Raw genomic sequence first — 16,578 nt, forward strand, 5'->3', positions numbered from 1 at the left:
CAGTAGTCTACTATCGATAAATGGCTTCTTCATCTGGCCAATAGCTAAAGAGTAAGCTATAAAACGTAAGGGATACAAGATTTTACACAATGCTTGAGCCATAATATTTGGTATCCCCTTAGTAATCGATGTTGGAAAGGAAAAAGAAGGGTGCTATTTGGCAATCAAGTGCTGTGCTCACCCATCCAACATACCACCATGCCAAATTGAATCCTAGTAGATTCTAACCCGAGAAACACAGGGGATACCAAATATTATAAATAATGGGACCATTATATTTGGTATACCCCTAAGGGAACCAGATGTAAAATCTTGTGGAATGATTTACAAAATGTGAAAAGGTACTGTAGTTTGCTATCAAATAAATGGCCACTTCAACTGGTCAATGGCTAAAGGGTAAACCATGAAACATAGGGGATATGAGATATTACGGCAATGTGTGAGCCATAATATTTCGCATCCCCATTGTAAATGTTATTGGAAAGCAAAAGAAATGGTTCTCTTTGCGATAGAAATACTGTGTCCACCCATCCAACATCAGACCATGTCTAATTAAATCCTGGTAAGTTCTAACCCGAGAAACACAGGGGATACCAAATATTGCAGCTGGTATAGGCCAATACATATGGTATCTCCTAAGGGAACCAGATGTTAAATGTGAAAAGATACTGTAGTCTACTATCAAATAAATGGCTATTTCATCTGGTCAATAGCTAAAGAGTAACCCATAAAACGTAGGGGATACAAGATATTACAGCAATCTGTGAGACATATAATTTGGTATCCCCAAAATAAACAATGTTGGAAAGGAAAAGGAAGGGTGCTAGTTGGCATACCAATACTGTGCTCACCCATTCAACATAAGACCATGTCAAATTGAATCCTGGTACGTTCTAACCCAAGAAACACAGGGAATCCCAAATATTATAGACGAAAGAGACATTATATTTGGTATCCCCTAAGGGAACTGGATGTCAAATCTTGTGGCATGATATTAAACATATGAAAAGATACCATAGTCTGCTATCAAATGAAAGGCAACTTCATCTGGTCAATGGCTAACAGATAACCCATGAAAAATTGGGGATACAAGACATTTACAACAATGCATAGACCATATTATTTTGTATTCCCATACCAAGAGATGTAAAAAATCTCAAGGAAGGGTGCCAGTTGGCAGAAACATACTGTGGTACCTGAGCCAACATAAGACCATGTCCAAGTGATCCCTGGTATGTTTTAACCCTAAAATCCTAGGTGATACTAAATAGTATAGTCTGTATGGGCCATTATATTTGTTATCCCCAAAATTAACTTGATGTGAAAGCTTGTGAAATACATTCAAAAGTACTAAAAGATATTGTAATTTGGTGTTAAATAAAAAACAATTTCAAAATGTAAATTGCTAAAAGGTAAACCTTGAAAAGCAGGAAATACCACATATTATAGCAAAGCATGAGCCTTAATATTTGGTATCCCCTAGAAACTGACTTGGTTTACGTCCAGGCGATTTCACTCATTATTCCTTCGGATTGGCCAACATGCGTTCATGGTTCCTCCTGGTCGGCCATCGCAACGCGTGCTTCCTCTGCTCTTTCCCCCTTGATCAGCACAGCACACAGCACTTTATGCATTCTTCTGTATGACACGTCAACTTTAAGCATGGATGCATTTGCACAATAAACTGCATGCTTCAAACAGATCCACATCTTGACCACTGCGTGTTTCTCTGTTTATTAGGCATGTTTCTGCTCAAGCAGGTTAGGCTTCCTTTCTTTTTCACAGACGGCGATTGTGAGTCACGTGGGGGGATCTCCCAATGTCGTTGTTATACTTGGCATCCTTGGCGTGATTTTCGCTGATATTTTTGCCACAACCTCCTGTATTTTTGATGCTGTGCTGGCGTTTGTTGTCTTAGAGGCTTTAGGAACTTTGCCTCTGCTGATCAGTGTCAAAGTGAAAGTGCTCCCAGTATAAATTGCTATTGCAATTGGTGAATGGTGATATTTGATTTACTGGTAAGTCCCTATTACAGTGCACTATGTGAGCCCAGGGCCTGTAAATCAAATGCTACTAGTGGGCCTGCAGCACTGATTGTGTCACCCACAGGAGTAGCCCTAAAAAGGTATCTCAGACCTATCACTGCAGTGTTTGTGTGCAGTTTGAACCTGCCATGCCGACCTGGCAAGTGCACCCACTTGCCAGGCCCTAACCTTCCCTTTTCTTAAATGTGGGATCACCCCTCAAGTAGGCCCAAGATACCCCCATGGGCAGGGTGCAGTGTATGTGAAAGGTAGGACATATTCTGACTGTCGCTCCGGCTCCATTTGTCTGTTTGAGCACGCTGCCTCAGCCTGCGTTACAGACGAGGAGCACTGCGATCCATGTCCTCCCACGGCACACAGCACATCAGTCATCCTGTGGCAGCTCTGCTGCATTCTCTACAGGCCTGCTCTGTTGTCAGGGTAAGTGGCACCCTGATCTCCTAACTCTGAGGCTGGCGATAGCTCCCCAGTTTTTGAGCATGTTTGATGACATGCTATGGTCTCTGCTGCTTAGCCTAGGTAGCTGAGACGACACTCTGACCCTATGACGACGATGGAGGTTTCCCATTGTCGGTGAGCTGAGGCCATGGCTCATCGCAAGCCATTCCAGGTGATTGGTGCTACATTACATCTCTGGCTGTACACGTTTTGAAAACAGATTTGTAAATAGTTCAGTATATAAAATCTGCAATGTTTTATTTCTCCATTTACCTCGCCTGCTTTTTCTCATTGCCTTTTTCTATCCATCACACTTTAATATTTTGTCTGTATTGATATGTTTTACCCTTTTAGTTTTTTTTATCTCTGCTATTGTTTCCCTTCTCTGTCATTCTCTCTCCTCCTGTTTTAGTTTATTATATGAATCCATCTCTCGCAATTATAATTGTAATTGTATCAATATAGCGCTTACTACCCCTGAAAAGGAGTCAAAGCACTTTTTAGTGAGTAGCACGCTACTCCCGAATCCAAAACGATTAGTGGTGGATTAGTATAGGGAAATATGAGCATAGTATTAGTATTAGCATTAGTATTTGTACTCGAAGGTATACGCTAATTTGAGCGAAGGACATGTAAGTTGGTTAGTTGGATTGAATAGTGTAATGGAGGGATAGAGAAGGGAAGAAATTCATGAGTGTTAATTGAGAGATCATAGTAGTAAGTTGAGGTCTGGGATGAGTAAAGGAGAGAGGGAGGAGGGAAGAGCTGTAGTAAGGGATTAGGGAGAAAAAATCAAGAGTAAAAAAAATAGGTATTGAATGAGACAAAGGAGAGATAACATGAGGGAGAATTTTGTAGGGTTCTTTGGGAGATCCTAGTAGTAAACTGATGTTTGGGGTGAGCCAGTAGGTGTAGAGGAGGGAGGAGTTGCAGGTCCTCCTGGCTGCCCGCAGTCCAGCATAATGTCATCAGGGATAGGAATGTCGTGCCCCAGGAGATGAATGAGACTTGCAGGGCTATGCAGCACCATCTTTTTCCTTGCACTCAGTATAAATGTGTATCTAAAACAACCAACCATGGGTGGCTTCAGAGAAAACTGTTTGCTGCGCATTGGACTCATTTCACACACTTGGACTAGCAAGAAAAGACTGCTTTCTTTTAATAACACACAAAGTACTTAATAAGTCCAGGAGGCAACTTCTGAATATAAATTAATGAACTCTAATCATGTTTCTTGATTTTTCAGCACAGGGTGGGACTCCACTACAGAGACTATCATCCTACAACATGCTTTAATAATGTATGTCTATGTACTTTGTTAACATCACCATCAAAATAAACTTTACAGTACAGCTTAACTTCTATGCATGTTACTGTGAAAAAACGGCTAGGAATTTAGGCTTAGTACTGACAACTAATATATTTTTTTAGTGGCCGAATAAATGTTTTTGTTGTCTTTAACCATATGGGATAAGCCATTTAGCCTGTTTCATAATATTAAATAAAAACAACATAAATGCGAAACTGTAGAATGAAATGGGAAGTTGCAGATAACAGTGTGTGACATTTCCATACATTATTACATTTGGTTGGGTAGTTCTTTTGAACATCATACAACCGGAACATTTTTGGGTCCAACACTACTTTTTAATTGCCTTAAATGCATTTTTTTCAAACTGGAAAATGCAGGTGTTTGTGGTATCAGATCCACTTACCAATTGCCGTAGTCTGATAATTAACTTAAATCACAAAAGACAAACAGTAAATATGAACCCTGAACAGAATATACAAACATAAAACCATGCATTAGATATTTCTTGAGCTGCATTCCAATCCTTAATAACACACAAAAAGGCACAAAGTTCCGTGACAGGATGATATTTATTTTTTTAACAGTAAGAAGCTGTTCTATTTGAAAGTCTCATGAGTAATGTGCGGTTGTACTTTAGTTCTGCCAGCATTCAGGTCATGGCTAGACACAGCCTGTTGTCCACCAGGGCATTATCACTATTGACCAAGAATCTGGCTGGTTGCAAATTTCAAAATGGCACAGTTTCATAGATAGCACTCTCATAATCCAATGGTACTGATGGAAAGGGTTCAAGGGGAATCAAAAGGGGTTGCTGTTCATTTCATTCAAACAGCAGCAAAGCCAAGAAATGTAACCCTGATTAAGGTGGTTGATATATTGAAAATGGTGTTAATCTTGCACCACAAAACAGTACTTATTCAGTTTAGTACTGTAGAAGCACTACAGAGGAGCACAGCTGAGCGGCCAGGTATTCCAAGTCCTTTTTAGGTCGAGTCTGGGCAGCGCATGGGCTACTCTGCGAGCCATGCTGTATTGGACTACGTACTTGAAGCCCTGCTCACTCTCTCCCGATATTTGTCATTGGCTTGTGTCATTGTCCTTCGTAAATACTGGCTTCTGATTCGTTATTACGCTTGTCAGTCCCTCCTTAGTCCCGCCTTGTCTTCATTTGTAACCTCCAATGAGGACTGGCACTTTTACTTCAGTTGTTACACAGTATGACTTTTTTAGTCTGTAAGCACTATTTTCTTTAATGAATTTCTCTTACTGCAGGAGTGACCACTGGCAGAGCAAACAGGGAGCTCTTCAGGGCCCAAGGAAGACAGAAGGTGGCTACTCAGCGATGCCTTCAAGCATTTGGAATGCAATTGATCTCAAATTTGCAAGAGTTGAAGCTATTGGCATTGTAAATGGCAATGCCTTTTATTTATGTTTAAAAAAATCAAAACATAAATAAAAGGCATTGCCATTTACAATGCCAAAAGCTCAAATTTGAGACCTATTGCATTACGGATGCTTGTTAAAACAGGGGCAGAGCGGCACTTGAACCATGAAAAAAAAATTGTATTGTCATCTGTAGGCCTGCTGCATGACGTTTTCATGAAGTACGTGCAGATGCATGCTGTTCTTATTAATCGGGTGTGCATACACCAAATGGGCCTGCTTCGGTATTAGCTATGAAAGCCGAGTGCAAATATGCTTACTTCTACCCATCGCAGGAACTTTGGCTATATACACAACAGATAGTTGCAAGTATTTATGGCTATTGCCAACTGATACAAGACTCAAATATGGAATATCCTGTTTATAAAGCCTCCTCCAGACTTATATGCAAGACACGATTCACGTGACTGCGCCATATAAATGCCAGCAACCCTCACCCCTTTCTACACAAGGGATGGGATGCATTAAACCAACAAGGATGCAGTGATACTAAATCGTGCCAGCAATCAATTTACTGACTTGCACAATAGCCTTGCAAGCACAACGCCCTAGGGTCTCCATCCATAGCAAAATATGACCTGTAGATCACTTCCCCTGCCTAATCACGACAGCTCCACCACATGTTATAATCACACTCTTCAAGATCAAAAACATCTTACCATTTATAAACCCTAACCTTACTGGACTGCAAGATCATTTTAAACTGGCCTTGCTTCACATCAGTGGTGAAGGAAGTCAATGAATGCACACTGACCCACATTGCCAACGTCCATACAAAAGACAAGCATGAGTTGCAAAACCAGCTCTGCCAAATACCACACATCAGGCGTTAGACTAACGTATTTCAGTATGGTGATCCGCCTCACCGCACTGAAAAGCAAAGTCACTTATTATAGTGCCCTCTCAACTGTCAAGCCGGAGTGCTGCTATATAATAATGTACCGTTATACAAGCTTAAGTGGCAGCATGCAGTGCACGCGGTTCCAGGCAGGCTTGTGGGCTGTGGCGCAACAAGAGCTGCACAGTTTTACAATGTAACTCTTAGGACATGCGCGAAGCATTAGGGTTCACTGACGTCAGGATATCGAAGTCCGTGCCTGCCCAGCCCAATGGCTACCATGACGTTGTATTGTTTGAGACATGCACCTTGAACGGGCAGCATTTCACAAAGCTTTCATGGGCTGCTGCCTGCACTAAGGGCTGCTGGGGCAATGGCAGCATAGATGGCCCCTTGCACCACGTGGCGGGTTTCCAGCGGTGGACCCGACCCAACCGGTGGCTTATGTACCTGCTGGCACAATGACACACTGCTGCAGCTGGCACTAAGAGAAAGAGCTTGCAGTGCATGCACACGGTATCATGCAACCGGACCCAACCATACTGGCCGCACCTGAGACGTGTACGTGTGTGCTCAGGTCCTGGCCGAGCCAGAATTAAATGGAGTGACAAATCATTGCCACCCTCGAAAGAAGTAAGTGTGTCTAAGTTCAGCGTAGTAGTTGCTTATGGCACGAAGGCCAGACTCCATTCAGTGGGGCATTTATAAGGTGATCTGCCTTCAGCAGCATTTCATCCATGGCTAAAGAACTTGCAGTTCCTCCTCGGGGCTGCAGAGCAATACATGCCATAGTAAGCCCATGGTGGACCTCTGCTCACGGACAAGATGCACGTGAGGCCTGCTGTCGTTGCCAACAACTTCCACACTCACTGGTCAAAGGTGCTCTGCAGAGGCAGAATAATTTGTATACACTCCCAAGCAGACATTCCACTTTACATCATATTCAAAAAGAAGGATTTTATTTCTACAAGAACTGTAGCCCTTTAGGAGCGCAGTTTCTATGTGACAATGTTCACCCTGTGTGCCCGGAGCCATACTTTGTACAAACCTCGTTTGGCACACAGTAATCATAGCTCATGCTTGTAAGAAAATTGTAAAAACAGGGACAACATCCACAAATGAAGAATTTTAACTCATGACTTGAAGTCCACTTGACATACGATGACACAGATTCGTGATGGAGTGGAGTGGAGTGGTGTGGCTCACTGGTTAGAGGTGGCAGACCTGGAAGCAGAAGTCGGCCCGGGACCAGGGTTCGATTCCCGACGCGGCAGGATCGTGGACCAGGGCCAGCGGACTCGATAATTCTCGCCTCGATGCCTACTCTAACCTGGGGTCGCACTCGGCAACTCTGGGCATTAGCTTGCCTAATCTCCACAACGGCCCCATCAACGTCGGGAATGCCTGGCTCCACCTTGGGGATCCCCAGCAGGGACCATCCCACAGGGAAAGCCAGGACGGGTTCCCCAGCGGTATACAGCGCCAGGACGCCGGCTGGCAACAGTGCGCTTTACAAGTATACACATTACATTACATGGTATTTGTAATAATAAAGTTTGTTTTTCTACAGTGCTCGAGGTGTCACCATCACTGGAGCTACACAGCACTATAAATAACAGCACACAACCCCACACAGTCAACATCAGATAAAAATGAAGAACGGAGACCACATCCATTCATGGGCCTTGCAGATTTCACACCAATCCTTGCAGCAGGGTGTTGAACCTACTTAGCCATATTACACAGTGCCTATTTCAGTTTAGTACCCCTTGCCCCTAGCACTGGAGGTCAAGTAAAAGGCGGCATTATCTTTTCCAAAAACCAGTAATAGTAGTTTTACATGGTAATTATTTAATGTCAAACTAGGGGTTCCAACTGTTCGCACTAGTATGTAATATAAGTGCAGTACACCCAGTATGGTTTGTTTACGGGTGAGCGACAAATATATTTGCAACAATAATCATAAATGAGTCGGGGAGAATGGATAAACTATAGAATGAATTCATCAGAAAGGAATGTAATTTGAGAAGAAGAAACAGGTCAACTTAGATGGGATTTAGCTCTGCCTTTAAACGACAGTACCTACAAGTTATCTAACAGCAATAAAGTGCACAGCATGTTGATTTGCAAGAAAGATGAAATATCGATGCAGATAAACAGTGTCACAGAACAGAAATACTGATCTGTCTTCCTAGTCAACGATTCCTGGCAAGTACCATTCCTCAGGTGTAAAGCTTTTCAGTGCGGTCGTCCCTCCTCTGTATTGCTTAATTCTGCTGGCGAGAAAGTGTCACCCATAGTCATTCAAATGTCACTCATAATTACTCTGACATTATGAAAATGTCACTCATAGCAATCTAAAACCTTGGCTCTATGAAATACTTATTAAAAATTAGAATGTAAGGGACGTAGCTGCCGCCTCTCCGCCTAGTTCAGTCCCAGGGTTAGGTCTCCTCTCTTTCGTCCAAAAGCCGCCGCCGGAGCGACATCATGTCCGAAGTCCTGGCCCCGGAGTTGCATGGCCTGTCCAAAGAAGACATGGTTGGCGGGTGCACAGACCGGGACACCAGCACTAAGGATTACTTGATGGAGCAAACTATGCTTAGGATAAAAGATCCCAAAAAGTCATTAGAATTTTACACCAAAGTTCTTTGAATGACACTCTTGCAGAAATGTGATTTGTCATCTATGAAATGTTCACATTATTTCATGGGTTATGAGGACAAAAAGGACATCCCCAGCGATACAAAAGAACGAACAGCCTGGACTTTTTCCAGGAAGGCCACAATAGAACTGACTCATAATTGGGCAAGTGAAGAGAAGAGTTATCATTAGGGGTGGGGGGAATTTGCGTAATTGCTTTGCGCACATCTCCGCAAAACAGTAAAAAATCTCAGCGAACACGCAGAAATTCCACTAACACGCGGAATTGCTTGTTCACATTGCTTTTTTCCTGTTCGCAATCTCTGTTTACGTGCTCGGGGGGAAATATTATGTTATATATGACTTGTAACATGCACAATTACTCAGGAGTATCCTGGCGCAAGCGGACAGAAGCTGAAGAAACCCTGATTAATTAGATGGAGAGATTAAAAAGATAAGTTTTAAGAAGTTTCTTGAAAATGCGAAGATCCTGCGTATGTCGCAGAAGATCAGCAAGGCTGTTCCATAAAGTGTCTACCTTTACTGACCACGACTGGCCGCCCGTCCTAGAGCGACGAAACCGGGGGATTGCCAGCCGACGAAGAGAAGCAGAACGAAGCGAGCGGCTAGGTTTGTAAAAGGCCACACGCTTCCTAATATACAATGGTCCAGACTCATGCAGGGCTTTATGGGCCATGGTCAAGATTTTAAATTGAACCCGCTGGGTCACAGGTAACCAGTGTAGGTCACGTAGAAGTAGCCGCACACTGGAACATTTAGAGGTGTTAAATAAGAGTCTAGCCACCGCATTTTGAATCAGTTGGAGTTTATTCATTAGCTACTCGGGAGTGCCCGTGAATAAGGCATTAGCGTAATCAAGCCTAGAAAGAATAAGTGCGCATGCCACCATTTCCTTTGCTGATTGTGGTAGCAGAGGAAACCTCCTAAGAGTCCTAAGTGTGCCGAAGCAGATGCCAGTAAGTTTTTTAATATGTTCGGGGAACCGAAGATCTTCCCAGAACCATACCCCTAAGTTCTTGGCCGGGCTACCCTCTGACTGGGGGCATGGGAAGTCCGGCGGCCACAAGGCTTCTCTAAACAGCGGGGGAAATTTGCCATACAGCAATATCTCTGATTTTTCTTCATTACACGTGAGATGCGCCTGGGCCAGCCAGGAAAACACCGCTGATAAGCACCTCTGAGCACCCCTAGTGCATGATTCGGATCCTTTCCACGTAAATAGGAGCTGTGTGTCGTCAGCATATGCCATAATTTTGGTACCCAGCCCCTCTGCCAGGGCTATCAGAGGAGTCATGTAGATATTAAAAAGTAGCGGGCTCATAGTAGAGCCCTGCGGGACTCCAGTTGATAGCTTCCTGGCAGAGGAAGAAAAGGGGGGCATCCAAACTTGTTGAGAGCGCTCATCCAAAAAGGATTTCAGCCAAGCCCACACAGCACCAGAGACGCCGATGGAAGAGAGCCGAGCAAGGAGGAGCTGGTGAGGTACCGTGTCAAAGGCAGCAGAGAGGTCCAGTAAAATCAGAGCCGCTCTGCCGCCCCTGTCCAGGCACTCCCTAATCTCTTCAGCTACCTCAACCAGTGCAGTCTCCGTGCTGAACGATGTTCTAAAACCAGACTGGGCTGGGTGGAGCGCCCCAGATGTTTCCACAAAGGTCTCAAGATGGCGGAAGACCACCTTTTCAAAAACTTTGGCCAGTGCCGGCAGCAAAGAGATGGGGTGATAATTAGAAGGCAACAGGGGGTCTGCAGTAGTTTTTTAAGAAGTGGGAGAAGTTTAGCCTGCTTCCATTGAGTAGGTACCGTCGCAGAATGAAGTGAGCGATTGATAATGGCGGTGACTTCCGAGTAGACATTCCCCGCTACCCCCGCTAACGCTCTAGCTGGACACGGGTCCGAAGGGGAACCCGACTTTAGAGATTTAAGGATAGCAAGAATGTCGGAATCCTCTGCAGGCACAAATTGGGAAAATAGAGGGCAGATAGAGTTGTTGGACAGGAAAGCTATAGGAGATGAGGTCGGCTGCTCCCTTGCGGCTGACCCTAAACTGTCTTGAATAGATTGAATTTTGCTAATAAAAAAGGAGGAGAGCTCCTCACACCAATGAGGGGAATCAGTAAGGGGCTTTTGTTCCGCGCTGGGAGACATAAATCTTCTGACGATTGAAAAAATCTCCTTACTGTTGTTATTAGCATTCAAAATTCGCTCTGCATAGAATTCACTCTTAGCTTTCTTGACAGCAGCATAATAAACCCTCTGAGCCGCACGAAGCATTGTTTTAGCCGCCGGGCAATATGCAAAACGCCACTAGCTTTCCAGTTTCTTACATCACAATTTTAACTCTTCTAGGGACTTAGAAAACCAGGAATTCGAACGGGACGATCTATAATGACTGTTAGCCGAGCGTTTAGAGGAGGATTCGACCCCCTGGCAGACCCAGGCGTTAAAACAGTCCACAGCCTCTCCAAGGTCATCTGCGGGAACCAGCGGGATATTGCGCAAGGCCTCAGAAAATGCTGGGATGTTAATCCTCCGCACAGAAGGATCATGGGGCGGAGGAAGGGTGGAGGAGGGTAACCCCATATCCCAGGAAAACCTAACAAAATAAGTGATCAGACCATGTCACTGGAATGGAGTTCCAGACATGCAAATCAAAATTGGAACATACCAGGTCAATCAAATGGCCACCCGTGTGGGTTGATCCCTCCACCCACTGGGTCAATTGAGTGAGATCAAATAAATCCAGCAGAGCAGCAGAATCGGGAACCTCTGGAGTGTCTAAGTGAATATTAAAATCACCCAAAAATAGGAATTTGGAAAAGCGCCACACACACGGGGCAATGACATCGCCTAGAGTCCCCAAGAAGGCTCCAGGAGGGCCAGGCGGCCGGTACAGCAATATACCCCCCAGAGTAAAGTGGGGTGACAGGGTGAACACGAAGTCCAGCGCCTCCACCTCCGTCAGTTCACTTACGGTAGAACAAGTAAAAGCCCAGGGCTCCCGGAATATCACCGCCGTTCCTCTCCCCGTTATGCGGTCCGCTCGAGCTATGTGAAACCCTCGAGGTACAGCAAGTTTGATCACCGGTGTGCATGAGCCACTTAACCAAGTTTCCGTGACAAACAGAGCATCAAGTTTATTATCTGAGATTAGCTCGTAGATATTGAGAGCATGTTTAACCATTGAGCGAGCATTGATGAGGCCGGCAAAAATCTCGTGTCTCTTATCAGCCTGACAGCCCCGACAGGGCGGTTTGATGTCAAAACAAAAATAACAAGAGGAGCACCTATTGGCGAGGTTGAGCAGAACATCCCACTGACTATTACCCTCACAGGAACATGGGTTCAGTGCCAGCACATCCTCGGGGCCATAAGGCCGTCTGCCCTGCAGGTCATCCGGCCTCGCACCAGCAGCATAACCGGCCACGGGCACTCCCTGGGTGCGGATGGGCGCAGACGGGCTTGCCTTAGGCGCGCCAGAGGCGTGTCCGCTGCGCGTCCGAGGGATCATGAGCAATTTATGTGTCTTCCCTCCCCCAGCTAAAGCGCTAACTTGCGTCCGAAACTGGATCTGGGACACCCAAGATGGTGCCCTGCCCTCCACTCAAACGGCACTGGAAGCCGCGGTGGACCGGGGCAGGGACAGCACACCTCCTTGGCTCAGAAAACCGGGGTAAGTGTGAGCCAAGAACAGGGGAAACCAAGAAGCATAGTAGCAACAAATGAACAAGAGAAAATGTACTAGCAATATGGAAGGCATTTAAAAATATGTTTGTATTAAAAACATATAAAAGCACACGATCTCAAAATTTGCATTAAGCGTAGAACAAGTTTAAATTAGTGACCAACAGCCAGAGTCTAAGCAGGGTTCGAGCAGGAACTGCCACTACCTGCTCTAGCCGCCGCGAGCCCCGCACTGCCTGCCAATTTATGTCTTCCCTCCCCCAGCTAGAGCGCTAACTTGCGCCCGAAACTGGATCCGGGACACCCAAGATGGCGGCCTGCCCGCCACTCAATCGGCACTGGAAGCCGCGGTGGACCGGGGCAGGGACAGCACACCTCCTTGGCTCAGAAAACCGGGGTAAGTGCGAGCCAAGAACAGGGGAAACCAAGAAGCATAGTAGCAACAAATGAACAAGAGAAAATGTAGCAGCAATATGGAAGACGTTTAAAAATATTTCAGTATTAAAAACATATAAAAGCACACGATCTCAAAATTTGCATTAAGCGTGGAACAAGTTTAAATTAGTGCCCAACAGCCAGAGTCCAAGCTGGGTTCGAGCAGGAACTGCCACTACCTGCTCTGGCCGCGAACACGCATTTTGAGAACGCAAACAAGCAAAATATTTCGCGAAGTCGCGCAACGCAGAATTTTGGGCAATTTTGCGTTCTCCACGGAACGCGAAATTACCCAAATTCCGCAAATTCCGCGAGCGAAACGGAATTTACCACCCAGGCCTAGTTATCATAACGGAAGCTCTGACCCTCAAGGATTTGGGGACATTGGCATTGCATTTCCAGATGTCTACACAGTTTGTAAAAGATTTGAAGATCTAGAAGTAACATCTGTGAAGCAACCAGATGATGGTAAAATGGAAGGACTTGCTTTTATACAGGATCCTGACGGTTACTGGATTGAAATCCTTAGTCCCAACAACATGTTAAATATAACATAAAGATCTTAGCTTTTGGGTCCGTGCCATCAAATGTTCGAAGAGATTGCTCCAAGAGGCTGAAAATGAGCATATACGATAAAAACACTACCTGTTTACAATATTGGAATTCTATATCTTTGTTGTACTTGACATAACACTTTTTTAAAAGACTAACTCCCTTTTTAGGTCTCGTCTGAGACAGCGCATAGCTGTCTCTTCGAGACATTTAGTAAATGGCTTTTAAAAGTGCCACCAGAGGCTTTTGCTTGCCTGCAACTTACATTCACGAGCTTGTGCACGTGCACAGCTGCCATCTGTGTTTTTATTGCTGTAATCAAGCTCCTCTACTTGCACAACCCCCCCCCCTCCTGGTCAGCTTCATTTGTGTCTTCTCGCTTTGAATCAGGCTCCTCTGCTCGCACTTCCCTCCCTTCTCCCCCTCCCTCTTCATCAGTTTAATTTGTGTCTTCTATCATTGTGAATGCTCCTGCTTCCACCAGGCACACACACACGCCACCAGCCATCCGTGCATGCTTCCACCAGGCACACACCCACCAGCCATCAGTGCACGCTTCCACCAGGCACACACATCACCATACGTCAGTGCACGCTTCCACCAGGCACACACACCACCAGCCATCAGTGCACGCTTCCACCAGGCACACACACCACCAGCCGTCACACACTACCAGCTGCCGGTGCACGATTCCACCAGGCACACACCACCAGCCATCAGTGCACGCTTTCACCAGGCACACACACACCACCAGCCGTCAGTGCACGCCTCCACCATGCACACACACCACCAGCCATCAGTGCACGCTTCCACCGGACACACACACCAACAGTCGTCAGTGCACGCTTCCACAAGGCACACACACCACCAGCCGACAGTGCATACTTTCACCAGGCACACACACTACCAGCTGTCACACACTACCAGCCATCAGTGCATGCTTCCACCAGGCACACACCACCAGCCGTCAGTGCACACTTTCACCAGGCACACACACACACCACCAGCTGTCATTGCACTCTTCCACCTGGCTCTCACACCACCAGCCGTCAGTGCGCGCTTCAACCGGGCACACACACCACCAGCCATCAGTGCACACTTCCACCAGGCACACACACCACCAGCCGTCAGTGCACGGTTTCACCGGGCACACACACCACCAGCTGTCAGTGCACGCTTTCACAAGGCACACACACCACCAGCCGTCAGTGCACGCTTCCACCAGGCACGCACACCACCAGCCGCCAGTGCACGCTTCCACCAGGCACACACCACCAGCCGTCAGTGCACTCTTCCACCGGGCACACACACCACCAGCCGTCAGTGCACGCTTCCACCAGGCACACACACCACCAGGCGTCTGTGCACGCTTCCACCAGGCACACACACCACCAGCTGTCAGCGCACGCTTCCACAAGACACACACACCACCAGCCATCAGTGCTCGCTTCCACCGGGTACACACACCACCAGCCGCCAGTACACGCTTTTACCGGGCACACACGCCACCAGCCATCAGTGCACGCTTTCACCGGGCACACACACCACCAGCCGTCAGTGCACGCTTCCAGCGGGCACACACACCACCAGCCGTCAGTGCATGCTTTCACCAGGCACACACACCACCAGCCATCAGTGCACACTTTCACCAGGCACACACACTACCAGCTGTCTGTGCACACTTCCACCAGCCATATACCACCAGCCGTCAGTCCATGCTTTCACCAGGCACACACACCACCAGCCGTCGGTGCACGCTTTCACCTAGCACACACACCCCCAGCAGTCAGTGCACGCTTCCACCCGGCACACACACCACCAGCCGTCGGTGCACGCTTCCACCAGGCACACACACCACCAGCCGTCAGTGCACACTTTCACCAGGCACACACACTACCAGCCATCACACACTACCAGCCATCGGTGCGCGCTTCCACCAAGCACACACCACCAGCCGTCAGTGCACGCTTTCACCAGGCACACACACACACCACCAGCCATCAGTGCACGCTTCCACCAGGCACACACACCACCAGCCATCAGTGCACGCTTTCACCAGGCACACACACACCACCAGCCGTCAGTGCACGCCTTCACCATGCACACACACCACCAGCCATCAGTGCACGCTTCCACCGGACACACACACCAACAGTCGTCAGTGCACGCTTCCACAAGGCACACACACCACCAGCCGACAGTGCATACTTTCACCAGGCACACACACTACCAGCTGTCACACACTACCAGCCATCAGTGCATGCTTCCACCAGGCACACACCACCAGCCGTCAGTGCACACTTTCACCAGGCACACACACACACCACCAGCTGTCATTGCACTCTTCCACCTGGCTCTCACACCACCAGCCGTCAGTGCGCGCTTCAACCGGGCACACACACCACCAGCCATCAGTGCACACTTCCACCAGGCACACACACCACCAGCCGTCCGTGCACGGTTTCACCGGGCACACACACCACCAGCTGTCAGTGCACGCTTTCACAAGGCACACACACCACCAGCCGTCAGTGCACGCTTCCACCAGGCACGCACACCACCAGCCACCAGTGCACGCTTCCACCAGGCACACACCACCAGCCGTCAGTGCACTCTTCCACCGGGCACACACACCACCAGCCGTCAGTGCACGCTTCCACCAGGCACACACACCACCAGGCGTCTGTGCACGCTTCCACCAGGCACACACACCACCAGCTGTCAGCGCACGCTTCCACAAGACACACACACCACCAGCCATCAGTGCTTGCTTCCACCGGGTACACACACCACCAGCCGCCAGTACACACTTTCACCGGGCACACACGCCACCAGCCATCAGTGCACGCTTTCACCGGGCAAACACACCACCAGCCGTCAGTGCACGCTTCCAGCGGGCACACACACCACCAGCCGTCAGTGCATGCTTTCACCAGGCACACACACCACCAGCCATCAGTGCACACTTTCACCAGGCACACACACTACCAGCTGTCTGTGCACGCTTCCACCAGCCATATACCACCAGCCGTCAGTCCATGCTTTCACCAGGCACACACACCACCAGCCGTCGGTGCACGCTTTCACCTAGCACACACACCCCCAGCAGTCAGTGCACGCTTCCACCAGGCACACACACCACCAGCCGTCGGTGCACGCTTCCACCAGGC

At 47.5% G+C, this 16,578-nt stretch overlaps 1 pseudogene; it reads left to right on the forward strand.

Annotated features, from left to right (window-relative positions):
- The first annotated feature begins 8,566 nt into the window (after window positions 1-8,566).
- On the forward strand, window positions 8,567-13,414 carry LOC144753721 (lactoylglutathione lyase-like; annotated as a pseudogene).
- The last annotated feature ends 3,164 nt before the right edge of the window (window positions 13,415-16,578 follow it).

This window comes from Lissotriton helveticus, chromosome 5_1, assembly GCF_964261635.1.
Source record: "Lissotriton helveticus chromosome 5_1, aLisHel1.1, whole genome shotgun sequence".
Classification (NCBI taxonomy): Eukaryota; Metazoa; Chordata; class Amphibia; order Caudata; family Salamandridae; genus Lissotriton; species Lissotriton helveticus.